The sequence below is a fragment of the Xyrauchen texanus genome, chromosome 1 (assembly GCF_025860055.1).
Source record: "Xyrauchen texanus isolate HMW12.3.18 chromosome 1, RBS_HiC_50CHRs, whole genome shotgun sequence".
Taxonomy (NCBI): domain Eukaryota; kingdom Metazoa; phylum Chordata; class Actinopteri; order Cypriniformes; family Catostomidae; genus Xyrauchen; species Xyrauchen texanus.
The window spans coordinates 46,334,847-46,362,732 of NC_068276.1; the positions used below are offsets into that span (position 1 = coordinate 46,334,847).

Genomic DNA, 27,886 nt, shown 5'->3' on the forward strand with positions numbered 1-27,886 from the left:
TCTTGTAAATAATGACGCACATTATATTACATGTAATTATGTATGGAAGTGAACATTTGTATTTAAAATGTATATAAGTATTTTTTTTTTAAAAAAAATAATCAATTGTTTAGGTTCAGAAGAACTTTATTTGTTGACTGGAGTCATGTGGATTATTTTGATGCACCCTAAATATGCATTTTGGACCGTCAAATAATGGAGGACATTCACTTGCATTGTTTAAAGGAGGAGGCCTGAAATGAAATCCTAAAAATCTTAAATTCTGTTTTGATGAAAGAAACTCAGATACATCTTGGATGGCCTGAGGGTGAGTACATTTTCAGAAAAATTTCATTTTTGGGTGAACTAATCCTTTAAAAATTATTTTTTTTCAATATTGTGGTGTCCAAAAGACTAAAATGCTGCATAATTCAATATAACAAATGTAGGCTTCAATGATGGAATTTTAAATGGAGATAAATATAGCTAAAATGTTGACCTTTAGAACAAGAATCATTGTGCTGGGGAGATGTTCTCGTACGATCAAAAAAACAAAATAATGTATACAAGACTACAAGACACATGCTGCTAGAGCAGGTTTATCCTGTAACTTTCATCAATTATCGTACTCTATCTGATCTAGTGCCCAGGAAGTCTGAACTACCAAGCTAGTAGTCAAAATGGCACAATAGTGTTTTATTCAGGCTTATACTTATACTTATGTTTAATAAGGTCTCCTGCTGATGATAATTCTGGAATCACCGAAAGCTATTGCTAGGTCATGTGGCCGCTGTGAATGCCTGTTCACATTACTCTTTTGTGAATTTGCACTGTGGTTTATTACCTGCAGTATGTAGGTTGTCACAGTAGATCTCTCTTAACAATTTAAACTGCACTGGGATGAATGTGCTGCTAGAGTGGCCTAACCTGATTCTCTGCTCACTGCCTACTTGCCTGCCTAGCAATATTGGGGTCATGGGTTCAAACCTCACTTGGAGCCAAAGCGAAATTCATTGAGCATACTGTATATGTAATTGACTACGATAAAGAATGACACACAAACAATTAGATTAATTCAAGTTGTCAGTCATTCCATCACCTTATTTTTGATTTTTGTATTTATTTTTTTGCTCAAGCACAGTATTCTGCTGTTTCTCTTATCGATCAATCAACTGTTCTTGTACATATCAATCCATGTAATTAGACTGCTTGTGGCCGTTAAAAGGAGCAGATCGCCTAATGTGAATTACGTTTGCAAAAAGGTGACAAATCAGCCTGTGTCTTAGGGAATAGGATGAAGCCAGAATGGAAGATGAATGAGAGAGTGAACATGCTGCACTGATTTTTAGTTCTGCAGCAGATGTCTGATGCCATATACACAAACACTCTGAAAAAAAAAAATAAAAAACACTCTGAGGGACATTTGTTTGACTAGAGAAGAGCCAGTGTGTTTCATAGGTGCAGAGAGGTTAGAGTTCATGCATTTTAAAAAAGCCCTATGGAGATAGAGCCACTGAGCAGCTTATTAATCAAATCTCTTATTTCAATGAAAATGAAAAGTGACTTCCATGCCCTCAGGCCTCAGTAACTGTAATAAATGTCTGTGCATTTGAAATACTCTGCCTTTGCAGTTCGGTCAGACCTGCCATAGAGATTGTGCTGTCACACAAAAGTGACAGCCTCTGTGTTGATATTTAATTCAGAAATCCTATGTCAACAATGTATCCTATATATGATCCAAATGGCATAAATTGTACCGTTCACTGAGATTAGTCAGTGGAGACAGAGAGGGAGGTGTTCTCTGCTCAGCTCAGCTTATAAATATCACTTTGCCTTGATTGCACTGTATGTTTGTCATCACAGGCATGAAAGGCACAGTACAAATCTGGGTTGCTCATTATATCGGAACCCCTTTTCAAACAAGCACCCCTCCCCTCCCCTGGAGGATGTCTTCTCCCACTCTCAGCATATTTCTGATATGGTAGAGGAACTTGAAGGCAGTTGGATTTTTCAAGCCTCTCAGTTCAGTTGGCCTGGTTTTGCGAACAGAAGTCAAATAGATGTTTTAGAGGCTAATAAATCACAGACTTCCTTGAAAACATGCTGCTTTTAACAGTGTCCGGATTGAAATTGTTATACAATAAAAACATTTGCCAGCCAATAGACCCTCCTAATATGAAAGACAGAGGCAATATATCGAAACATATTGACATCTCAGCAGATATACTGTATCCTACCCGGACATACAGTATATTGTGATTCTGATAGTATCCATGAGCAAGTATCTGAATAGAGCAGTCCAATAGCAAATATTGTAGGCAGCAAACACATGCTAAATTGACAAAAATTACATTTTTGACTGTTAATTTATATGTTATCACACACACAAGGTAGATTTTAAGGTTACCTAACCAAACTAATTAACCTGTTGGCCCCTTTAAAATAGAATTCAGTTTATGTGCGGTCATAAGTCATTGTGTTTCGGCTGTTCTACATCAGCTTCAAACTAACTGTCTGTTTAATAATTGTTCCTACAAATATTCCTAAAAAAGTCAGATGCAGTTCTTGCATCAGAAGAGCTTCATTCTAAACCACTGCACTAGATTTGTGCAGGAGATCTATATCATACATTATCCAAAAATAATCCAGTTGCTTTTATAGAATAAGAAATAGAAAAACAATGAATTGAGATAATGTACAGGCCTCCTTGGAGAGTCACTCAGGGGTTTGAAGCACACTGGATTTATGTGTACTGGCATGCTTGCAGCTGAGTGCTTCAATCGGCTAGGCCTCATGCAGAGTCAATACTAATGACGGAGGAGACCATACGGCCACAGTGAGATTATAGCTTGGAGCCCCTCAGCTGCTCTTACTGTCATCTCAAGCAGGGAAAGTAATGGTTACCACTGTTTTCCTCCCCTGCTCTCGTCTGCATTGTCTGTGTTGTGCAGTCATTAAGGTTAATGACTAGGCAGATATATTTGTTTTGAACTGTGAAAAACACAGCTCACAGGAAAATGTAGGTGTGCCGATTGGAACAGCACAGAGACTTTTGTGGCAGAGTACTTTCACACAGTGTTCCTCCACCATATCCCAAATAGACAAGGGAAGTAAACTGTTGTAACATGTTCCCTTCGCCTCAGTGTAAACACCAGTGGAATAAGCACTGCAGCTCCAGCATGCAAGCACCAGAAGCTCACATAGTAATTCATATTTTTGGAATGTGACAGCACAATGTCGGTGTGACAGATACCATGGCCGAGTCGGCGCTTCAGCCACATCTCATTTCCGCAAATGGATGTCGTGTGTCCGGCTGGATAATCCCTCTGCTGACAGGAGTGCAAACAAATGAGGGCATTCCATATGTGGCCAAATTAATCAAGTAGATTGTCACCACCACCAACAGCCCATCTCATCCGAAGACTTAAACACAGGCCTTGGTACAGCCACAGAGAATCTATATGCAAAGCGTCATCCGCTATGTGGCCTACTTTTCAGAGAGCTCGGTGGAATGTTAGTAGGTGTGATAATGACACTGAACAGGGCCTTTATCGATATTGAGCAGAGTGGTTGATGAGTAAAACAGTCTCACTTGGATTAATTGACCATGGGAGGCCACTTAACTGAGTGAGACTGGCCACTTCCACACACTAAGGCATGTCAGTGCTTTAGAGGAGCAAAGGCTCTTTGAGTGGATTGGCTGTGTAATGCAATTTGTATGCACGGGATGAGCGCCTTGCTAGCTGTGGCTCCTTCATTTGTGTCCAACTGGGAGGGTCAAGCCGTCATCTTTTTCTCTTTCTTCTTCGCTGTTCTAGTCTTGCCTTCTACAATCGTGACGTTTAATTTAAACAAAAAGTGAAACAGAGTTCTCATGGCAACAATGAATCTGCCGCTATTACATCTGTACAATCTGTTCGGTGGAACATATTACTGTCAAATGGTTCTTTTCAGTGCAATAAAATCTTGATTATTACCACTGTGGAAATTAAGACATCCTTGCTATGAATCAGATGCCAGAAATTACTTTTGGAGTTCACAATAGAAGCACCTACCAAAGTCATTTCTGTTCAAAACAAAGATTTTCTGTTTTAATTATGACACATGCTAACTTAACTAGTGAATAATGAATGGGACTCTGCACTGTATGTGCTCTGACTTTTAATGCACCACTATCACTCTTTGACACTCACTCCCTCTCGTTTCTGCTCCATCCTTCTCTATCTCTTCCAGTGGCAAAGCCAGAAATCTCTAAATGGGTGGTCCTTGTTGAAACAGGGTGAACCTCTATTCTGTGCCTAATTTCATTGTGAAAATAATGAAGCGTACCCCTTTCCTCAACCATTATGAGTCAATATTCAATATTTTACACAGCTTAATACTTATAGTTGCACAATTACTGGTACAATAACAATAATTAAATGTATTAATAGTAATTTACCTTAATGTCATACTGATGCAATGAGCCACTTTCATTTTTTTATATATATTTAAAAATTTGTATTTCAGAATATAAAATGTAACAGTATAATACTAGGCTATTATTATTATCATAATGATAATTTTGCAACATTTAAGTGGAGGCTAAAGAGTAGACAAGCACAGAAGAGAGACTTCGTGTTCAAGTTCAAGCCAAATCACAGAAATGCTATGTCATCAATAGAAACATCTATCACACTCCCACATAAATAATAATACAAATAATAATAATATTGACTGAAATGAAGTGAGATAAAACTATAAATGGATAAATTATCTTGGTGCTGATAGGATCTGCGATCTGATCCGTTTTCAGGCATGACTTTATAGCGTTGCGTAGACATGAGAGACTTGATGATAAGCGCACCGCAACTCAATTCAGTTCACCATAATCATACCAAAGTTTTCTTAATTGAAATAAAAACACATTTTTCTAACTATATATACAACAAAAATATGATGATTATCTTGCATGTGAGCTATTTTGCGTGCAACCAAATGCAGTTCCTTTATATTTGCAAACTATTGGGACATTTCTGCCATTTTAATTGGGGGGACTAGACGTTAGTCTGGGTGGACCAGAACCACTCTGGCCTTTATGTGGCCTCGCCCTGGTCTCTTCAGTTAGATAGAGCTAGACAGAAAATAAATAAAGAATGGATATATCTTACCATCAGCTTCCCAGAATAAAAAAAAAAAATTATCGAGAGGACAATTACAGCTGCCACAATTAAGTAATTATGAAAAGTGTAAGTTACAGAATTGGCCTACAATCTCTTTTTTGTGGTGGAATAAATGTGTTGCAGTTTTTCCTTTTCAACTATCAGGATTTAAGTTACAGAATTCCCTTTAGGTATATTCTAGCCATGTCAAAATGGTATTTTTTGCAACATTGAGCATTGTAGAAAATCAGAGACATATCTGTTGTGCACATGAATGCAATGATGATTTAGAGTTCTTAGATGAGTCTAGACTCACACAGAATCTGGCTTTTATTTTGCCATTTTCTGTACTGATTTTGTTGGAAAATCTACAGAATTTAACGAAATAGATTTAAATGTGGTAAAAGTGTTGAACTGAGTTGAGAGTACAATTGTCTTAATGGCAGTTAAAGGTATTATGAAATTAGCTAAAATATTTTAGAAACAAAAACACAGCGGGCAGGTAATATGTGTGTATCAATTCTTTTAGAGTTTTCTGTGGAAATCTTCACCTGCATATTCCGTATGCGTATGGCTATCATTAACAGTTTAGTGCAGTAGAGTTTATAGTCTGGTACATGTTTTATGTCTTACACAGTTCTCAGCTTTTTCGGATGTGTAGCCTAAATAAATAATGTGGCATGCAGTTGCACTAAACAAATAAAAAATTTTTGTGTAAATTCTATTAAAGGAAATTAAGCATCTTTAATCTTAAAAGAAATGAGCTGTTAAGAATCTCAATGAAAATTATGCATTTAAATCAACAATTATAATTTTTTATTGTAATAATCGTGTAGCCCTAGTGGATCTTGAAAGAAAAGTGAGGCAAAGCAAATTACTCTTTCTGACTCTGTGGACAGTTATAGTTTGTCGTTTTGATTTAGTCAGATTAAAATATATATATATATATATATATATATATATATATATATATATATATATATATATATATATATATATTGACTTAATTAAAACAAGTTAATTTAGATGATACCACATTATAATTTTTTAAAGGATACCAACATTTTTTATTTTTTTTTGGTTGTCTACCAGTCATAGTAAACTTGAATACTGCTAAATTTAGCCCCAATGACAGCAATTTTTTGTCGCTCTCATGGTTTGCCTATCTGTCTACATATCCATCTCTGTTTCATCTCTCCCAGACACTGAACATGAAAAGGACCTCCGGTGTGCATATGACAAAGTGTGCCACGCACCATCTTAAATTCCCACTGAACTTAATGTGAGATGAAAACACTCATACTGTATACTCATAATATTTCTGGTTTCCAGAGCAACGCTTTATGCACTGGCTTTGCAACAGATATAACAGGAAACACTGACAAGCACTTCAAAGTGGAATTGAAATTGGTTAATCTCAACCATTATTAAAATACAAATTTTGAAGATAAAGACCATAAAATCTGTAAACAACTGTATCAATTTGCTTTTGCAATTGTTTCGTAGTGACTGTAGTGGCTCTAATGCAAACCCATGAATTATTCCTAAGCAAGCTGCCTGTGTGCGTTTGTTTGTGTGTGAGAGAGCGAAAGAGAGCCGTGTGTGTATATAAAGCTCTGAGTCACAACTGCTGTGCAACAGAATGGACACAATGTGGGGTCCAGTCATTGAATTATAATCACAGCAACTTGAAAGAGGAAAGCCTGCATTCAATACAGAAAAAATAAAACATGGCACAGGTCTATGAATAACCATAGTATTTTGTGTTTTTCCCACTTTGCGAGGACCCTTGTTCTTAAATCATACTAGCTTCAAACAGGGGCCACAGCATGGCAGACATGGCCATCTTTGCCCTAATTTTAGTGTTTTTTTTATATTTTCAACATGTCGTTGTGTTATGGCTATGATTGATGAGAACAATGATGTTAATTGTTTCAAGGAATACTTATTTTAATGGACACAAAAGATTTTAGCCAGAGACATTAAAAGATGAGAAAGGTCACTTGTATAAAAACAGAATGAATGGGAGGAATTGTTTCCCTGAATATTGTGATAAGTTCTTCCTTACAGTTGAAAGAATATTCTGGGTTCAATACAAGTTAAGCTCAATCGACAGTATTTGTTGCATAATTATAATTACCACAAAAAACAAAACAAAAAAAAGTTAATAAAGTTTTAATTAGTGATTAGTGTACACAGAAACATATCGATTCACTTCAGAAGATATTACTTGATCGGCTGGAGTTGTGTGGATTACTTTGATTCTGCCCATATGCTTTTTAGACCAAAAATTGGTGTCCATTCACTTGCATTGGAAGCTAAAAACCAAGGATACTTTCATAAAAATCTTAAATCCTGTTCTGATGAAGAAAGAAGGTCATATACATCTTGGATGGCCTAAGGGTAAGTAAATTATCAGCACATTTTCATTTTTGGGTGAACTATTTCTTTAACATATTAAACCTGAAATATTCCTTTAAAAGAGCCTTTTTAGGGACATCACCTGTCTGTTTACTTGAGAATTCGTATGTGCATTAGCTGGAACAGCCAGCTAATTGTGCTTGTTTTTTTGTGTGTGTGATTTCAGTTGAAGAAGCACTATTTATTTAATAGTTGTCATATTTTATTGCTAATTTGGAATACATTATCTGAACGTAAACTTGACCGATGACTTAGGGATTTGGTCTTTCCTAATTGGATAGGAGCTGTACTTGTATTCAAAGAAAATAGCTGCCCAGAGGCCTTACAAATATGGTCATTGAATGACCTGACTTGCCTTGAAGTGTTTTAGAAGTCAAACAGTTAGTCTGAAATTAGCTATGCAATATATTTTACATTTACTTGCAAATAACCGTACAGCCAGGTTGGAATAGGCTATATGACACTTGCAAAGCCTTTGGATGTTAAAGGTTAAGATTCATTCCTGGTCAGTACTACTGTACACATAGATGAGACCGCAACTTCCACTGTACATACTGTTTGCATTCATACCTAAATATTCCTAGAGAATACAATCATTCAGAATATTAGTACTGCATGTTTTTTTTTTTGTTTGTGCAAGTATGAGAATAGTGTGTGGTCTGGAATAGTCTTGAAAGGTGAGTCTTGATTTAACATTTAATTTTTCATGAGGTACAGTTCCTCTAAACCCCTTGTGATTATGGATTAGCCTATTGCATTAGGGTCACTGCAGTGTGCTTTTAAAGATTGCGGTCTTCTGTGTTTTAGCGTGGTCAGCATACTGCCTCCCTGATTTTCAATTTGAACACTGAAGTGAACTGAAGGGGCCAAGCCTCGGAGTGATCACTCTTCTCAGATAGTCTGGATGAAGAGTGTCTCGTACTATGCCACTCTTATAGAAATTAGGTGTACTTTGACTTGACAGCTTTTCGGGGAACAGGGGGCAATATAAAGGTGGTAACTGAAACTAAACAAATAAAAATGTGTTTGTGAATCTAATTTTCTTGCACTGCACAGCAAAAATCAGGTTCAAGCAGGTTCTTAAAAACTCTTAAAATTTATTAAATTCAGTTTTGCTCAATTTAAAACCATACAATCTTTGAAATGTCTTAAATGGTTAAAATAAATTAAGTTAAAAAAATTCAATTTGAAGAGGTCATAAATTTGGGCACAGAAAGTCAGGAATTGCTATATGACCTATTGTGATTACTAAACTGCAAAAGGCTGTGATTTAATAAAAGAAATATATAGTTTGCATGCACTGCTTGCTTTAAAGTGCAGATGCAGCACTGTTACACAGACTCTTAAGCATGCAGGGGCTCAGTGTTTTGAGTGGTTTAACTTTTCAGTGTGTACCAGACAGCTTTGACAAGTGGTCACTGATCTACTGTCATTGATTTATGCTCATATCTGTTATATGACAGTTTACTTTGTAAGTTTTTTATTGTAATTTGGTGTAAATGGAGCATATTTTATTTCCGTTATCTGGCTAATAAGTAAATATATAAAATGCATGCGCAGCTCCAGCGCATCAGTGAATGGAGCTGCTCTGTTTACACACACACACATATGTGACTATTTTTAGCCTTCACACAGTTCGCAATATTTGAGCGCTACTCACGAACAACATCTCAAATGTAAATGCTTAATAGATCGGTTCACTTATAATATGCATTTAGAATGGCACTGGAGGTGCATTTTACCAGAATTTGAATAAGAAGTGAATTAAACTACTGTTAACTTGCCTACAAACCGACACACAAGACTTCCTGGAGAGTTCAGAATGTCAAAGTAAAAGTGTGAGTGTTTAAAAGTTAAATGTGCATGATTGAGATATATTTAAGCAATATCACACGAGCAAGAGTGTAAAATGGCCGTAAATCAGTGCTGATTTAGGGCCATATAGCACGATTGCGAGTGTGATATTGCTTATATACAACAGTTCAATTAACAAGTACATTTAAAAATGTTTGGAAAAACTGAGTATGGTCATAAAAACACATTTGTGCATGGAACTACTTTCTTACGCGACAGATCAGAATCTGCCATTGCTGGTTCAAAACAAATGATGCGTCTAAGCCTCCGTTAGTAATTCAAAAAGTTAACTTCAGAAACAGTATCATGGTTTGTGCTGTTTCTAACAAGTCATTGGATGTTGTGTGTGTGTGTGTGTGTGTGTGTGTGTGTGTGTGTGTGTGTGTGTGTGTGTGTGTGTGTGTGTGTGTGTGTGTGTGTGTGTGTGTGTGTGTGTGTGTGTGAGTGAGACACCTGTTGACACGCCCAATCAGAGATGCAGTCAGCTTTCTCAGTGGAAAATAGACGTCCAAGCAGGGCATTCCTTCCTATTTCATGGTAGCCATGCGCAAGCGATGTCCTCCGCCATTTTAAACAGTATGTATCCAACGTGGAAACTCAGATAAAAGGTAAGTACTTGAGTTCTATAATAAATCAGTCTGTTGTGTCTCTCAGCCTTAATCCTGAAGTTGTCCGTTTAAAGCTATTTCCTAGCTTTGGTAATGTATTAGTAATACAAGCAATCAGGGAGTGCTGTTCTATGTAAACAATGACTAACGGATTCACTTCACGTCACCAACTGGCTCATATTGCCCACAAAAATTATCTTTTGCCACCACCTGCTGGCTAAAATATGTAATTTCAAAAACAAAGACAGTAACTCCTAACAGATATGCATTACTCTTACACTATATTTTAGAGAAGTGGAGTGATACACACACAGTGAGTGCTGATGGTGTCACACTATAAGATTCGAGAACCGGAACTAACTGTGGTATATTACTATTTTAATATTATTTGTTTACAAATTATAATAATATTTAAGTTGAATGGTGTGGCAGGGCGGAGGGCGGGGCCGGGTCGTGATTCTACACACCCGGTCCCGTATTAGGCTAATTATGCCTCTGTGAGGTTTAAAGGCTGACTGCAGAGGGCCGTGCGGGAGAGAGAGATCGTTAGCAGACATGTCCGTCATGTGTGTGTTTATGTTGTCTTTTAAGTTTACCATTAAACTATGATTTATATCGTCAAGCCGGTTCTCGCCTCCTCCTTTCCATTGAATACATTTACAAATGGGTTCCAAAAAATAAATGTGTGAATGAAAAGTGAGCTGATTTCTTACAACTAAATTGAAAATAAAAGAGATCTGTATCCTTTAAAGTCCAGATACAAGTAGAATTTTTTTTGCAAAAAAAAGAAAATGGCTTCTTTTCTACTGATGACTTATACTGGAATTACTGTAAATTTTGCTGCTACATTTTCAAGTATTCTAGTTAATAATAAAGTGTTTCTTAATAAGCTAAACATTTATATTGAATTAATGTGTTGTTGAAGGTTTGTGTTTTTGTGTTTACATATTAAAGAGCACACCCAATTAGTTCCACACAATAATGTAAAGGTTTTCTAAACTGATTATGCAAAAAACAACACTGGTATCGGATCGGTATCAATCGATATTGAGATTTCCGATATCGGAATCAGATCGGAAGAGAAAAAGTGGTATCGGTGCATCCTTAATTTTGAGATCGTGGACCCTTTTTAAGTCTTTAAGTGCAGTGCTATAAATACATCATACGTGCAAAGTCAGTGGGCATGGCCATGAAGTTTTGATATTTTTATATTGACTGTCCAAGCCATTGGAGGATTGCTGGAAAAAGGCTCGGTTCATATCTATTCACCCCGCAACCACTGCAGGGAGAGAGTTGAAATCATGTGCTCTTGCTAACATAAAAAAATACAAGTAGGCATCTTGAAACTGTTGACCAGAAATACAATTACATACTCAAAATATAGCTGCAAGCAGGAATTAATGGGGCTCAAGCCTTTTAAGAAATTTCAAAGTATGCAAAAAAGGAATATATTTGTATATGTACTTTGTTAGTTGCTAAATTTTCAAACTGGTGTTAAATATGTCTGATGTCTTATGTTCAACAATCCAAAAATAATTGTTATGGTGGTCATTTTTTTTTTTTTTACTTTTTAACTGTTATAAAGCCACAAAGCACCCAATCTCCAAAAAGGTTTTAGAAGTTTGAATATTTAGTTTAGGAATTATAGGCTTTTAGATACACTTGGTCAAACCCACATGGTAAATGCAACCCCTTAATAACTAAATAAATAAATAAAGTTCCACTTTTCTTTAATTATTGACCTAGGGAGTCCTAGATGTTGTTCACAATAGCAGGTAACATTGGAAAATATACATTAATTTACACACCATTTATGTAGCCATATGGCTGAAATATGATTGGCTGCTGGTGGCCATGTTTTTTTAATTGTCTGACTCATATTGTAGGATATGTAAGCATTTAGCCCCTACAAGGAGCATACCAATTTTCAACTTAATTGATAATACAGTTGCGGAGTTATGAGCATTTTTTTGTTGTTTTGTATGCAGACTCAAAATGTGCTGTTGTACATGTGTTTCAATTTTCGTAACATTTGGCCTTTTCGTTTGGTAGATATTGGTCAATATGCACAAAATGGATGACGCCTGACCAATTTGTTGTCTTATATCTTCGCAACACTTTGACAAATAAAAATTCCTTTGATTAGTTTTCGTAAGGAGGGTTCATGGCAGCCACACACCAATTTTTGTGACAATCAGATATACTGCCTAGGAGGAGTTTGAAAAAGTAGCTTTTTTTATAAAATTAAAATAGCGAAAACATTTTATAAAATGAAGATATACATTTTGTAGGTCTTGGTGCAAGGAATTAGAGGAAAAAAATATTTTGAGATTATTCAACTCGGTTGCGGAGGTATTGGTGAAAACATAAATGTCCTTGTTATAGTGCCACCTTGAGGCCGATATTCATAAAACTTGGTACATAGCCTCATGCTAACACTGTTTACAAATATCTCAAGTTTCGTAACAGTCGGCAATTCAGTTTTGATGTTATTAGCTGCTGAAGTTTTATTGGCTGCTGGCAGCCATGCTTTTTTATTTGTCCAGCTGATATTGTAGGATATGTTAGCCTTTGGCCACTACAAGATGCATACCAATTTTCAACGTCATTGATCATACTGTTGCAGAGTTATTAGCGTTTCTTTAGTTGTGGCGCCCCCCTATTGGCGAAATGTTTCACGACTTTGCGTGCTTCCTCAGAATGTCCTGTTATCTATGTTTATCAAGTTTCGTAACATTTGGTCTTTTCGTTTGGTAGATATTGGTCAATACTTACAAAATGGACAACGCCTGACCAATTCGTCGCAACACTTAGACGAATAAAAATTTTCATGACGGAAATGAAATCGGATATATATATATATATATATATGTTTTGTTCGATCTTGAGCCAAGACACTTTAGTGTGCGACAACGGTTTAGGATTTATGTGCCAAAACATAAACATGATCTAGTGCCACCATGAGGCCGATCGGGCCGAAAATGTGATACGCTGTAGTAATCTGGGGGACTACCTTCTGGCTTGAACCCCTAAAAAGAGCTCTTTTTCCTCCTAAACTGCTGCAAACCTAATCCCCACACATTCTCGGCCTGAAACCTAGACTCTGTGCTCTCTCGTGCTTCACCCAAATGCTTTGAGCACATTACCAGGCAATTCCTGATAGACAGTTCAATGCACTAGGAGGCCGCCTCACTTTAACGCCATATCATCTTCCACGATTGAGTGCAGGACACGTTTATACTGTCTTCAAATGTATAAGTAATAAAAAAAAAATGTATAGTGAAATATAGAATATTTTTGTAAATGCTTGGCTCTAAAATATTTTATTGACACATTGCACTCTTTTGTGCTCCAAGAAGCCTATATGCCCTGTATATGCATTTAATGTGTTTCTTTCAAGCTCCTGTAAGGGGAGAAGGGGAAAAAGGTAAAGGAGGAATAGGAAAGCCACCAAACTGTCCCCAGGACGGTATCCAATGGCGTGGCTGAAGGTCTCCTGTACGTTCTGTCTTATCATGCGCATTCAGTTTATTTAGTTCCACTTAAATAACTATATTATTCAATTTTATTATTCCTGATTATTTTATCTGACTGCTATTATAAAAGTTTCCAAGGATATATTAATGTTCTAATCTTAGTTATTATTATTACATTTGATTTAACATTTAATCATCGTATTTAACTCTATTTTATATTGTACTCGTTCAGACTCGCGCCGGACGTGTACGTGGATCTCACGGTCACAAATACACCAGTATTGGTCATTAAAACAGTAATTGACTAAATACTAATTAGATGGCTGCTCACGCTTGCCCATTTATCTAAAAGTATTCTGTTTAATCCCCTTAGATAGTAAACACTTAATTAGAGTAACATTATTTGTACCCAGAGGTCATGACCACTAATAGCTTTATCTAAGCATGCCATAGTTTCCTATGGACACTTAGCTAGAAAATATTACAATAACCAGAGGTTTAGATTTCACCCTATTTAGGCTTGATCGGCAACTTCATGTTGTCCTAAACGGAAATTCCATATCGAGCCTGTACTCTCTAAGTACACTAGAAATAATACCAATTTGTTAGTCTGAGCTCTTAAGTCTCAGTCAGTGTGCCCCATGCTCCACTCAAAACAGAGCTTTAGTCCGCTACTAACCTGGTCGTAGATTTGCAGAAACATGGACTTAATGTGTCCATGAAAAAACTATTATTTTACCCAGTAATAGTAAAGTATTCAAACAATCCAATTAAAATAATTATATAATTAAAGTTACATTCCATTCAAACATTTACCAAAAATAAAAAATTCAAATTGTAATTACCTGATTTCTACACACGATGCTTTCTGTGTGGGTCAATCTGGCTAAAGAGAGACCATGCAACTGGCAACTGTCCGGGAGATCTGAATGCAGATTCCACAAGCTCTGGGACAGTTTTTCTTAAATATCCAAACCATGAACAAAGGGAATTTTGAGAGTGGTTAGGTTTGGAAGTCCTGGGGTCATACCTTATTAACATACAGACAAGGAGGGGGACAGACCTCCAGAATTATACTGCATTTGGCAAAAGACCTTATAACTTTGTTACCATTAGTTTTATCAACATGGGAAAGAGACCAATATACCAGTTGCACTGAGACATTTTAAATTATACCAAACATGCCTAGTTAAATTATTTGTTTTCATGGTTTTCTTTGTTACATTTTCACATATACATTTTGTGTGTCTGTGTGTGTGCCTTGTTGGGGAGACAAGGGGGAGAGAGAGCGAGCAGATGTGAGCGAGTTTTACGAGAACAGGCCTAAATTGGCCTGGGGTGAGATAGAGGTCTGATGTGAGATTTGTGTTTTATGGTGCTTAACACTAGAACTACCGTAATTCTATAACTACTAGAATGGCCATAGCGGTCATTCTGACCGTTCATACTAGACTGTACCAAATGTCTTTTTTTTTTCATGTCATATTTACATTCAAAACTTATATTGAGGTTTTAGAATGAAGCTTCTAATGTCTGTCGTCATATATGATATTATCGCCCTGAAAAAAAAAAGTAATCCTCGAACAAAATCCTCAGTTTGAATAAAATAGAATAATATGGATTGAATGGAGCACGGAGCGCCAAACGAACGCAGATAGTCCTACATAATACGATATTTTTTGTAATATATAATAGTGCTAGACTATACAAATATATATATTTGTATATAATACTGAAAAAATACTGATATTTTTTGTAATATATAATAGTGCTAGACTATACAAATATATATATATATATATATATATATATATATATATATATATATATATATATATATATATATATATATATATATATATATATATATATATTAGCTGCTAGACTGCCCCGGAAGGTGCATGTCTCGCTTTGTGTCCAGCAACTTTTTTTCACCACAGCGGAAAAAAATTTGAAAGTCTAAATGCCAACAAACATGGATTGAGGTAGAATATTTTGTTAGATAAAAATATGTTGTGAATTTTGGAAATTATTACATCTATCTTTTTTTCAAAACATGTTGACTTTTGGACTTTACAATGCTCTGGAGTTATTGGAAATGTTTGGACAACACGAATCGGAAACAATCCTATGCATCCACCACTGGAATCAAAATCCATGAATAAATGTATCCTTTATATTAATAATAAACACCAGGACACGAAATTTAAATTCTAATGAATGTGAAAATGTATTAGTTCATCGACAACCACAGAACTTGCTATTGTGGCTAATTACAGATACAAATTGTATTATTTATATTCTGTTATTTTTTTTGATGATGTTTTTATAAGCTATTGTATTTATTTGTTTTTATTTTACAATGTGTATTTCAATGCGTAGTAAAATCCTTAGACATGTATGAAACACATATAGGCCTAACCCAAAACGGTTAATAAAGAATATTAACTTTCGCTGAACTGTGGAAAAACGAACTGATTTAGAAAGCAACATTCGTTTTGCTGTGAGCAAAAATATCATGCTGTAAAACTATAATGAAAATATTATGCTGTAAATTCATTATGAACGAATTCTCCGAAAAGTGGGCTCACTTGAACAAGGTATCTGGTTGTTTTGGGGGCAAACACCGCACATCATTCACTAATGCTTTTGGATCGATTACACAGTCAACACAGGTACTCTCTACCTTCCATGTGCAGCTCCTACACACTACCTTTTGACATTTGTCACAAGTGTCCTTAGTTTTGTTTTTCTTGCAGTTCCTCCACACTTGGCACTGCCTTCCCCTCTCCATCTGCAGCTGCTCCTGCCTGGGTCCTCGCAACATCAGCTGTGTGGCTTTTGCTCTCATATAGCCGTAGTGAAGTTCATTTGCCAGTCGCATTATGAAGTTCCTCCATGACATTCTCTCATTTGTGCATTTCTTGAACATGATGGAAGTATTTATCGCAGCCAGGTTAAGGATATTATAAAACACAGCCACTGGCCATCTACATGTGGGTGCTTTCACATAGTATTTCCTCACCATTTGATCTAGCACATCTACTCCAAACTTGGTTCTGTTGTAGTATGTGACTGTCTCTGGTTTAGCCTTTTGGCCACTTGTGATGGCAACAGCTGTGTGGACAGTACTCTTCTTCTTTTGCGCTGATAGACTGTGAGCTTTGCATTGTCATTTCTCAGCACCTCCGTGGTGAACAGCGCCCTTTGTTCCTTTACATAGCAAACGCTGAAATGCGTGCGGTCAAAATGACCGTTATGGCCATTCAAGGTAGAAACACTTATTTGTTTTGAAATTTTAATAAAATAACAATGTTAGAATAAAATATACACACATTTAAGAAAAGTCATGGTCCTATGGTTATATGGGTTTTATTTCAACAAAGTTATTACATTGCAAAATTTAAAAACGGTCAAAATGTGGTAGTTCTACTGTTAATCAGTAGGGTTACATTTACATTTATGCATTTGGCAGATGCTTTTATCCACTTATTACAGGGACAATCCCCCTGGAGCAACCTGGAGTTAAGTGCCTTGCTCAAGGACACAATGGTGGTGGTTGTGGGGATCGAACCAGTGACCTTCTGATTAACAGTTATGTGCTTTAGCCCACTATGCCACCACCACTCCATAACTTATTTTAGACTTTGCATTGAGATTATTCACGGTTTCTCGGGAAAATACGCTGGCACGAAAATTTAGCTTAGAATTAGTGCACTCACAAAAACTAGAAAAGACGCAGAGCCCTGTGTGTGTTTGTTCAGGTATAGATATACAATATTAATTCACAATTTTTTCGGGTCTAAATGTCTTAAGAAGTCTTAAATTTGAAATTTACAAAATTTGCAGCTACCCTGAAAAACATTTCTTACATTCTTTGTTTTCCAGTAAAAATATATTAAAATATAATAATATATGTATTATTAATATAATATAAATTACATAAGATATTAAGTCTTGCTTTCACAGAAATCTAACTAAATTTAGTAAGCTTTGCTTGGAATGCTTACAAGATGTCAAGCAAAATATGTTTTTTCTTGGTTTAAGCATGAATGTCTGTAAATTTTGGTAAATTTCTCTGAAAACAAGAATTAATATCTTGTTTCATTTTGATTACAAATGTATCTTGTATCTTATGTTTAGATTTTTTGTTTTTGCTGGAAACATGACAAATACTTAATTATGTTTTCCATTTACAGTACTTCTCACAAACAAACAGCAAGAGTCTAAACCTTTCTATAAAAAAAAATCTGCCCAAGCACAATGAGGGAATTTGCATGATCACCCTCATCCCTCCAGCTGTGTATTTCCTGTGAGGCAGGCTCCTGCCAAGACTCTTTTTCTTGTAATTGTATTCTTACTCAACACCTTAGCCCATTACAATATAGATTTTCTCCCAGGCATGTGGTTGGAAAGCAGCATATAAGTTGTATGAACATTAACAGATCCATTATCTGCTACAATAGTCTTTTGTTATGAAGATAACGAATGTCATTATATGGGCAAACCTGATGAAGTCCTGCTGTTTCCCTTGTAGAGTGCTCTGAATAGCTAGACAGACATTTCTATGCCGCAGCGACATCAACTTAACTACAGCGACTTTCGGTAACTATGTTAACTGGCACAACAGTGCTATATACAAGCTTTAGCTTCATTTAATTTTCTATGGCATTACAGTTTCAGGATGAGAATATGATCAAAATGTAGATGAAATTTTCACTAACCAACTTTTTTCCTTCTCCCACTACAATGCTGTGGGCTGCAGTTTAAAAATGACAGTTTATAAATGTTCCAATATGTTTGCTAACAATGCCCTCAAAACATCAGAAAACACCATCCCAGTGCCAATAACTGCAGTACTGCCCGTTCATTTCCCCAGCAAATTAAAAAGCTTTCTGTAGGACAGTACATGCCATAACTCAAGGATAAAAGATGAAAGTCAATATTTAAGGCCATTGCAAGACCATAAAACTGACTGTCACGATGGGGTCTTCAAATGATTTACCAACTGGCCATAAATATAGACAATGGTTTTTATTTAAATCAATATCTGTAACTCAGAGTTTCCCTTTGTAGAGCTGAGTGTAAATGTGGATTTTTTTTCATACGTTGTTCATTCGTTGTGCGTTGAAAGTTTCCTTTTGCTGTGAATATAAATAGGTGACTAAATTAACTTTGGAAGGTCATAACTTCCCAAGCGAGGGTTGCTAATATGTTTACGAGCAATGATTGTGATTTAATGTTCTTGATTTAATAGGCACGAGTAAAATAATTAAATAGCAAGAGATTCTGTGTTTTGGCTTCTTTTATTTCCAATTCAAATTCCTGAAAGTTGCTCTCAGCAGAATGCCCGAGAAAATCGGGGCTGAGCTAATGACCAAAGCAATTCAATATAATGACCAAATGGTTGTAATTAATTACATGAACAAGGGCTACCTTGTTATTGTATATGCATAGATTTCTAGAAATTGTATCTACCATAAGGAGGATACTTTAAGGAGATTCCAGTGTTATCCTTAAGTGAACATTGTAATGCATGGGCATTAGAGGTATTTGGTGGGAACATTAGATTGACAGACAAGATCTCTGTGCAGCCTGATCCACCCACACAGGCGGAGGCAAGCGAGGAGGAAAAAGTGATTACAGCCATTTTATCTGATTATTCATCAGTGTCATTAAGATAATGGATGGAGCATAAGTTAGTTTGTCACAATCCAGTAATTATGGAGATTATACCTGGCCCTAGAAGGTGAAAGTATGGGCTTCAGTCTAAATTACTTTACAGACTAAGACTGCTATTGGATGTGCAGGGGAACTAGAAGAGCACAGGAAGATCTATGTGGGAGTGATTTTCATTACTCTCGTTTTGTATCTATTTTCTCTGGCTAAACTGCTCGAAAAGCCCTTCTAAGAGGCAAGTAAGTTATTGATTTTTACTTGTTTAAACACACCAGTAGAATAGGGCTTCGATCATTTGAAAGATGTGCATCACTCTGTTTAGAACACTGGAGCTTGAAAGCTAAATTATATTATATACCCTTTTGAAGATTTAATACGAATTACATTTTATATCATGTATCCACTTAATAAATATACTGTATTTTCATGTTCTGCCAGTATATTGTTTAACGCAGAGGGACATAACACAGAGTGAGATTTTGGTTTTATTTACTTAAGCTAAAACATTTGAATCATTTTAATGATTACAGAAGTGTGTGAAGTAATAAATAGGAAGGATCATCCTTTTTATTATATGCAAGCTTTCAAAATAAAATGGCAGTTTTATTCCATTGTTTAATGTTACTGTCTCAAGGTGAACATGACATGTACTTTGTAGTGCGCTTCAGTCTTTGTAAATTTAAATAGAGGGCTTCCATTTGTAAAGCCTCTGCCTTGGCTTCAACACAGTCTTCCCATTTAAGTAAAGGCCTTGGCAGGCATCCAAAAAGCAGAATCCTCTCTGTATACCATTGTTTCCAGTTCCTGAGGAGCCAACATCACATCTCTGGGAACTCACTTTTGTTTGTTGTTTGTCCTTTTATACTTCTAGGGCAAATAAGCAGAGCACACTCCAGAGAATTGCATTGTGTATTTGAGGGTTAACGGATCTGATGACAGATGTAGATTTAGTTACTGTAATAACTGTGTTCAATTTGATGTTGCCTCTAGCCCCAGAAGGAAAAAAGCTAAAATTATGTATAGTTTGATTAAATGTATACAGTTTTTAACAACATGCAGTATTTTAGACATTTTATTACATTGCATTACAGTAGGTATTTGTTTGCAGTGATGGCACTGTGTGAGATGCTTACTGTTTTGTACTAACAAGACAATTGTGACTTTGAATTTGGTTGTGTATTCTTCCTTAACCGCCTTAGACCCCCGTGTGACTGTTGTGTGCATTTTCCATTTCCCTTTTTGATTTGTAACTAGTAGGACTTAATAAACAAGCAAAAAATAAAATAGAGTAAATAGTTTTTATGAAAATTGATGTCCACCTATGTGGACAGCAGGACTAAGCTGTGACATTTTAAGTAATACCAAGCAATAGAAAGTAGGAATAAAATTGAATATTATAGTGTCCAGGAATGTTGTTTAACCATGGATTTTAGAATGCACTTAGCTGCATAGATAGCTATAGCATGCACACTTGCTCCCTATTTAGAGAATGACTTAACCTCCAATGTGTTTTCTTTCTGCACTGCTCTCAGAACAGTTAGAAATGCATCTTATGTTCATCCTAACTCCATATAAAGCCTCTGAAAGCAACATTTTTCAGTTTTTGCATGAATACATTTATTCACATAGTGAAAGTGCATTATAAATATAGAAGAATGCATTTACTAATGTTAATGAATAGAACCATATTGTACAGTGATAAAATAAAACAACAACAAAATGTATATTACAATAAAGCAAATTGACCCACAGATGTGTTAATGTTGAAAGATATTCAAAATAACTAACATGTTTTTTCAACTTTTGAGGGAACGCGGTCTTAATTTCAACATATGTGGACATCATGTTTATCAGCACGCTGACGATTGAAAAATTTACAGATTTTTTAAAGCCGCATATCAAACAAAACTAGAGTTCCCCTTCTGTCACTCACTCGACATTGTGTCAAATGAAGTGACACAAGGAGTTTTCCTGGGACGCCAAAACGTACCTCTGAACCCAAGAAAAGGCCAATGTCAAGTTGGCAGACAGAATTTGCATGCCCCGCCCCGGACATATGGGTATAAAGGGAAGCAGGGCAGCAAGTGCCAGTCAGAACTTTTCTTCGGAGCCAAACTGACGTTCTCCACTGTTTCACTCACCTCAGCGAGTCAGTGAGAAGTATTGCTGTTGGATCTACGGCACGTTTCCAGCTGGTGTTCTCTCTCTCTCTGCACGCTGTGCACTCTATGCCCCTGGGCGCTTCGACAGCGCTTTTCACTGTTAAAGAGTGTTCTTCTCCTAAAAGTGTTTGATTTCTCTAAAAGAGTTTGAGGTATCCCCTCACAAAAGAGCAATACACAGCGGCGTTGAACGTCCTTTTCTGGACGCGTCATTTTCAAGATGCCTTTCCGCCCCTGTGACAGACCTCTGCTTTCTGCGGACTGGAGTCCCCTTGCAGCAGGTGTCCAGACGTGTCGTGGTAACCACAGATGCCGCTTGACAGGGTTGGGGCACCGTGTGCAACGTTGGCACATCAACTGCCTAGAGTTGTTGGCTGTATCTCTTGCCCACTAATCCAGGGCAAGCACATCTTGATCTGTTCAGACAGCACCGCGACGGTAGCGTACATAAATCGCCACGGTGGCGTGCACTCTCGTCATATGTCACAACTTGCCTGCCATCTCAGCTGCAACTCGGATCGCTGTGCGCCACTCACATCCCTGGCAACCGCAACATGACGGCGGACGCGCTGTCGCGGCAGGTTTCCACCAGCGGAAAGTGGAGGCTCCACCCCCAGGTGGTCCCCAGTTGAGCTCAAGGCCCTCTCCCTGAAGACGGCTATCCTGATCGTGTTAGCCTCCATCAAGAGGATTGGGGACCTGCAAGCGTTCTCTGTCAGCGACACCTGTCTGGACTAAGAACCTAAGGTCTGTATGTGACATCTCTTTGGGGGCGTTGGGGAGGGCTACGTGCAGCCGACACAGGCGCCTCTAGCACGCAGTAGCCTGCTTGCTCCTGTCTCGACAGTTCACGTAACACGGTCAGTGCGTGGCCCTTTTATATGGGACTCTTGTGTCACTTCATTCGACACAACGTTGAGTGAGTGACAGAAGGGGAACGTCATGGTTACTGTTGTAACCTCCATTCCCCAAGGGAAGGAACGAGACGTTGTGTCCCTCCTGCCACAGCACTAGACCTACCACTGTAAACGGCCGTACCTTATTTTCGGCTCCACAGTGCAAAATTCTGACTGGCACTCACTGCCCTGCTTCCCTTTATACCCGTGTGTCTGGGGCGGGGCATGCAAATTATGTCTGCCAACTTGATATTGGCCTTTTCTCAGGTTCAGAGGTACGTTTTGGCATCCCAGGAAGACTGATTGTGTCACTTCATTCGACACAACGTCTCGTTCCTTCCCTCGCGAAATGGAGGTTACAACAGTAACCATGACGATCCTACTCAAATTTTATAAAAAGCAATATATTTTTATAAACAGCCATAACAAACTCGTAACATAGTCAAACTTATACAATGGAAGTTATTTATAAAGTAAGTGTCAAAATAAGATTAACAAACATTAAAGTTTATTGAATAGAGACCAGTATAGTATTTATTTTTTTATTTTTTTATTATTATTGGGTGTGTTTACGCTGAATAAGATTGGCTACTTGTGTGATCAACATACATATTTTGAGAGAGTTTCTGATATATTTTAACCTTGTAGCTTTACAAGTGTTTTTCATAATATTTCAAAATGTACATTGAATGTGGGTTATATTGTATTTTGTGCATGTGTAATGTATATAATTTCCAGCATGAGCTGCAGGGCTGCAACGGAACACAAAATTCATGGTTCGGTTTTAGAGTCACAGTTCGGTACTGTTTCGGTACATCAGGGAAAATAAAGAAACTTTCTTTAAATGATTTATTTTGAAAACATAGTGGCTGATGGGCAACCATTCTTATTGTGAAGGCTCATTTATACATGACTGCACTATGCATATTTCTTCAATGAAATTACAATACAAAACTTAAGAGCCTCATATTGGAAATGCACATTGTATAAAAACATAATTAATAATAAAAATATATAATAATAGTAATTCTTGTAACAAAATTAAGACATTAGCGGTGCAGATTTCTGTGTCTTTTGCCTTTCAGCTCACCACTGGTACTTATCATTCAATTTTCAAGTTTATAATGGGGCTCAAGCACGTTAAGCAGATGCTTAAATCCTGTGTTTTCTACAACTAAATAACCCGGTCGCATATCTACAGCAATAAATACTCCTATGGTGTTTGATATCACTTTAACCCTGTCCGAGCTGGCAGCGAGAGGCTGCTTGAACGCCAAGGCAAGACTAACTTACACAGGCTGTGTATGCTTTGCTCCCGTAAGCTCAAGAGACATGTGGATGATGTCGCCACAAATGAGTCATCATGTTAGATGTGCTTCCTACATACCCGACATCGGTGAAACAGAACCAACACACAGCCTTCGTCCTGTTCACTATTTGTTGCCCAGTATTACTGTAGTTAACTGCAAAACCATAATGCTCCATAAAACAGATATTAGAGATGGTGGTAGGTATTCAATCTCTGGTTTATTTAAGTCTGACATATTTATAGTTTGTTTAGTTCCATCATACTTTGGAAAAATAGCGAGCTAGCTAGTATAAACTTCACAAGCATTTATCTGATCCAGAGTTTCTAGTGTACTCTGTTCCGTTTAGTTTTGGTTCCTTGAGGTCCCGTGTTGCTCCACAATCTTTTTTTCATTTGAGTTTTCTAAGGTTTGTGTTGTCCATTATATGTTGTTTTAATATTGGTTTCAAGCATGCTAAGATATGTAATCATTCATGAGACTATGTGTACCGTACCAAAGGCCCTGTATCCGTTTGGTTCGGCATGGATACATGTACCATTGAGCTCGATATTCTAACCAACACTGAGGAAAACAGCTAAAACAATGTGTCATGCACCAACAACTGTGTGTCATCTGTCATGCAGATTTTTTAAACTACACATCATCATCTTTAATAAAGTTCAGTTGAATGATGTTAGATATTAGAAAACAAATGAGCTTTGCTTTCAGATATTCAAATATTTTATACAGATTACTTAAACCATTAAGAGCCTTAAGTGTTTATTAAGTGTTTTAATAATAATAATAGAAGTCAACAACATTAGATGGAAATGTGAAATTTAGCACTGTGGTAAGGTTTAGTACCACTTTTTGATTACCACCAAAGTATTTTTTTCTCTGTCAAGTTCCAAATAAAGAGAAAATTATATAAGAGGAAGTAGTTTTCATTTATAAAGTATTTAATTTAATGGCTGGATTTTTTTAAACTAGGCATTATAGTATGGTTATTTAATATATAAACAGATTTTTATTTATTTGTTATTTTATTTTTTTATTTAACAATATTGTGATATATATCATTATCGTGCTATAAAAATGTTGATATCGTGATATAAGATTTTGATCATATCGCCCACCCCATTACCAAAATATATACCACTGAAACCTGCTACATAATAAGGACTATGTGGCTTGATGTGTTAATGATGAAAGGCTAGAAATGCCCCTTGAATATGGCAAACAAAATATAGACATGCTCTTATTATTATTATTATAATTTTTTCCCCATTATTTTTTGACATCTTTGCACAAGTTTTTGTTCATAATTATAATAAATGGAGGGGTTGGAAGTGGATATACCCTCGGCCCCTAATCTGTTGGCCTTTGCCCCAGATGTTTTGAAATCAGATGCCCCTGCATAAAAGTAGTCTCTATGACACATGCACTAAATTACAAGTCATTTAAAGCCATAAAATAACTTTTGTATTGGGCACAGTGGGAAATGTAAGTAGTTATTTGCTGAAAATCTTCCCCACACTGCAGCTCTTACATAACATTCATTAAAAAAAAAATGAATTAAAAATGCAATTGGTCACAAGACACGCAAAAGCCAATGGCATTTGACATCATTGACCTGAAACCTGTCAGAAACTTTCTGGAGGCAGCAGATTGTTTATGAATGTTTGCATGTGTATGAATGAGATTAAAGAGCCACAGCAGAGGGGATCATTTTCAGGGAATTGCATATTTCAATATGTTTCTCACACAAAGTTATCAAACTTATCAGACTTTAATACACTGGGAAAAAATTATAACCTAAGAAATGTGCTTCATGTGGTAGCATCTTAATTAACTGATTATATTGCTGTAAGAAATATCATCTAACGTGTTCAAACCAACCTTAAGCCCACGCTAGCGGCGGCCCGGGAAAGCATGTCGGTCATCTGCGCGTCGTCCTCAGCCTGGGAGTGCAGGCCCGAAAGCGGCAGCCCAGGGGAGTCCTCCACGTCAGATACCGCGCTCTCCGATGCAGCGGTGAGCTCATCCACTTCAGGCTCGAGAGGATAGGCAGACTGGCTGTGAGGCGAGCCGCTGTTACCTCGAGCACGGATGGGAGTCAACGAGCGTGCCGGGGGGCGGGTGGTCCGAGGGGGCGTACCCGGCAGAGCTGATCCCGCTGCCATCCCCAGATCGCCTCCATCACCAACCGCATCGTCCTCAATCCCGTGGCAAGAAGGAGCAATGCGGGGGGCGGCTGGAGTGGCTTGCTTTCTGTTGAAAGGAAGCCGCGACCGCAACGTTGTCATGGTCATGTTCTCGCAGTGAGAACATGAACCATCCACAAACGCAGCCTCGGTGTGATCGCTGCCCAAACACACGAGACAACGCCTGTGGCCGTCTGAAGTAGAGAGCACTCTACCGCATCCAGGAACAACACAGGGGCGGAAAGGCATCTTGAGAAAGACACATCCTGAAAAGGACGTTCAACGCCGCTGTGTTTTGCTCTTTTAGGGGAATTACTCTTTTAATAAAATCACTCTTTTTGAAAAAACTCTTTCTGAGTTTGTCTGCGCTGTCGAAGCCGCTGGAGAAAGCCATTGTTGTGCGCCGTCAGATCCAACAGTATGCAGAGCGTCTGAGGAATAGCAGGAACTGTGTGTGACTCGCAGCAAACTGCATACAGGACCATCGGCTCCGAAGAAATTTTCTGAATGAACTCCCGTATTTGCCCCACTTAAATACCCGTATGTCCGGGGGCGGGGTATGCAAATACCGTCTGTCAACTTCTCATTGGCCTTTTTTCATAGATCAGAGACATATATCGGCGCTCAAGAGAGACCCGTAGTGTCGCTTCTCCGACACAACTTGGAGAGAGCGACAGAAGGGGAATCAGTGTTCATTGTATGAGAAAGAGCAGCTTGGATCTTCTGCCAAAAAAACAAAAATAAACGCTTTTTGTGTACCATGGAAGACAGAAAATCATAGGAGTTTTGAAAGTCAATGACAGAATTTTAATGTTAACCCTAACATAGTTAAGCCTTGGATAAAATAACCGAATCCTTTGAAACACGTTAAGCATGGCTGTCTGAATACGATACTTGAGTGCCATTTTGGTGGGGCAGAATAAAAGTCCCTAGAGTGACATTATCTTGATACTGTGTTGTAGGCATGGAAGATGGATGGTTGGAAGAATAGATCACCTGGAACATTAATTATCACACATTTAATACAGTGTATCAACCAACATGCAGCTCACTCATGTGTATTGAAGATTCTAAGGGGGTACTAATAGTGAACTACAAACTCTGCCTATCTTCAATCCACTACACTTGTTGCCATACTGATTGGAAAGCTCTGCATCTCAGACGGATTTACTTGAAAACACATCTTAATTTACTTTTGCATTGTGTTCACAGATTTAGAAATAAAATTATGTAATTACATGAAAGCTTGCTTAATCTTGTAAATGTGTAACTTACACAATGTCCATGTGTTTTAACCAGAGCATGTGAGCGGAGTGAGTGCGAAGTGTTGAGCGGAGAGTGTCTTTTTGAAGATTCTGCTCCGCTCGGACCGCTCGCTCAACCCAGAATACACTTCGTGGTATGCTGGTTTGGGGATCCTGCTAAAAAAGCAATAGGCCTGAGGTTATGGAGCTCTAACATTGTTTTAGTGAAGTTGTAAACCTTTTAACCTCAGTAAATGCAAAGTATAATTCAAAGCTAAGAATGAAGAAGTTGAAAGGGAGAACAAGGATGTGCTACATGATGTAGTGCAGCAAAAGGTGAGCTAGTAGACTGCACTACTATTCGATAATAAATTAATAGATAAGTAATGTATCTTGTTGTTTTTCCATCATGTTAGTGCAGCTGCCAGCTACAGCCGTGGCCAAAAGTATTGGCAGTGACATACATTTTGTATTTTGCAAAGTTTGCTGCTTCAGTTTTTGTAAATAATTTTTTCACATGTTTCTATGGTATACTGGAAAACAATGATAAGCATTTCATGAGTTTTAATGGCTTTTATTGGCAAAAACATTCAATATATGCAAAGAGACAATTATTACAGTGTTGGCCCTTGTTCTTCATAACCTCTGCAATTCGCTCTGGCATGCTGGATTTCAGATTCTGGGCCAAATCCTGACTGATGGCGATCCATTCTTGCCTTATTAGTGCTCGGAGTTGATCACAATTTGTGGTCTTCTGCTTGTCCACTCGCCTTTTGAGGATTGACCACAGGTTCTCTATGATATTAAGATCTGGGGAGTTGCCTGGGCACAGATCCAAAATTTCAATGGAATGATCTCCGAGCCACATCATTATCACTCTTGCCTTGTGACATGGTGCTCCATCATGCTGGAAAATGCACGGATCATCATCAA

At 37.4% G+C, this 27,886-nt stretch overlaps 1 pseudogene; it reads left to right on the forward strand.

The window, feature by feature from the left end:
- The first annotated feature begins 251 nt into the window (after positions 1-251).
- The window catches only part of LOC127653488 (leucine-rich repeat-containing protein 4C-like), a 41,489-nt pseudogene continuing 13,854 nt past the window's right edge, over positions 252-27,886 (forward strand).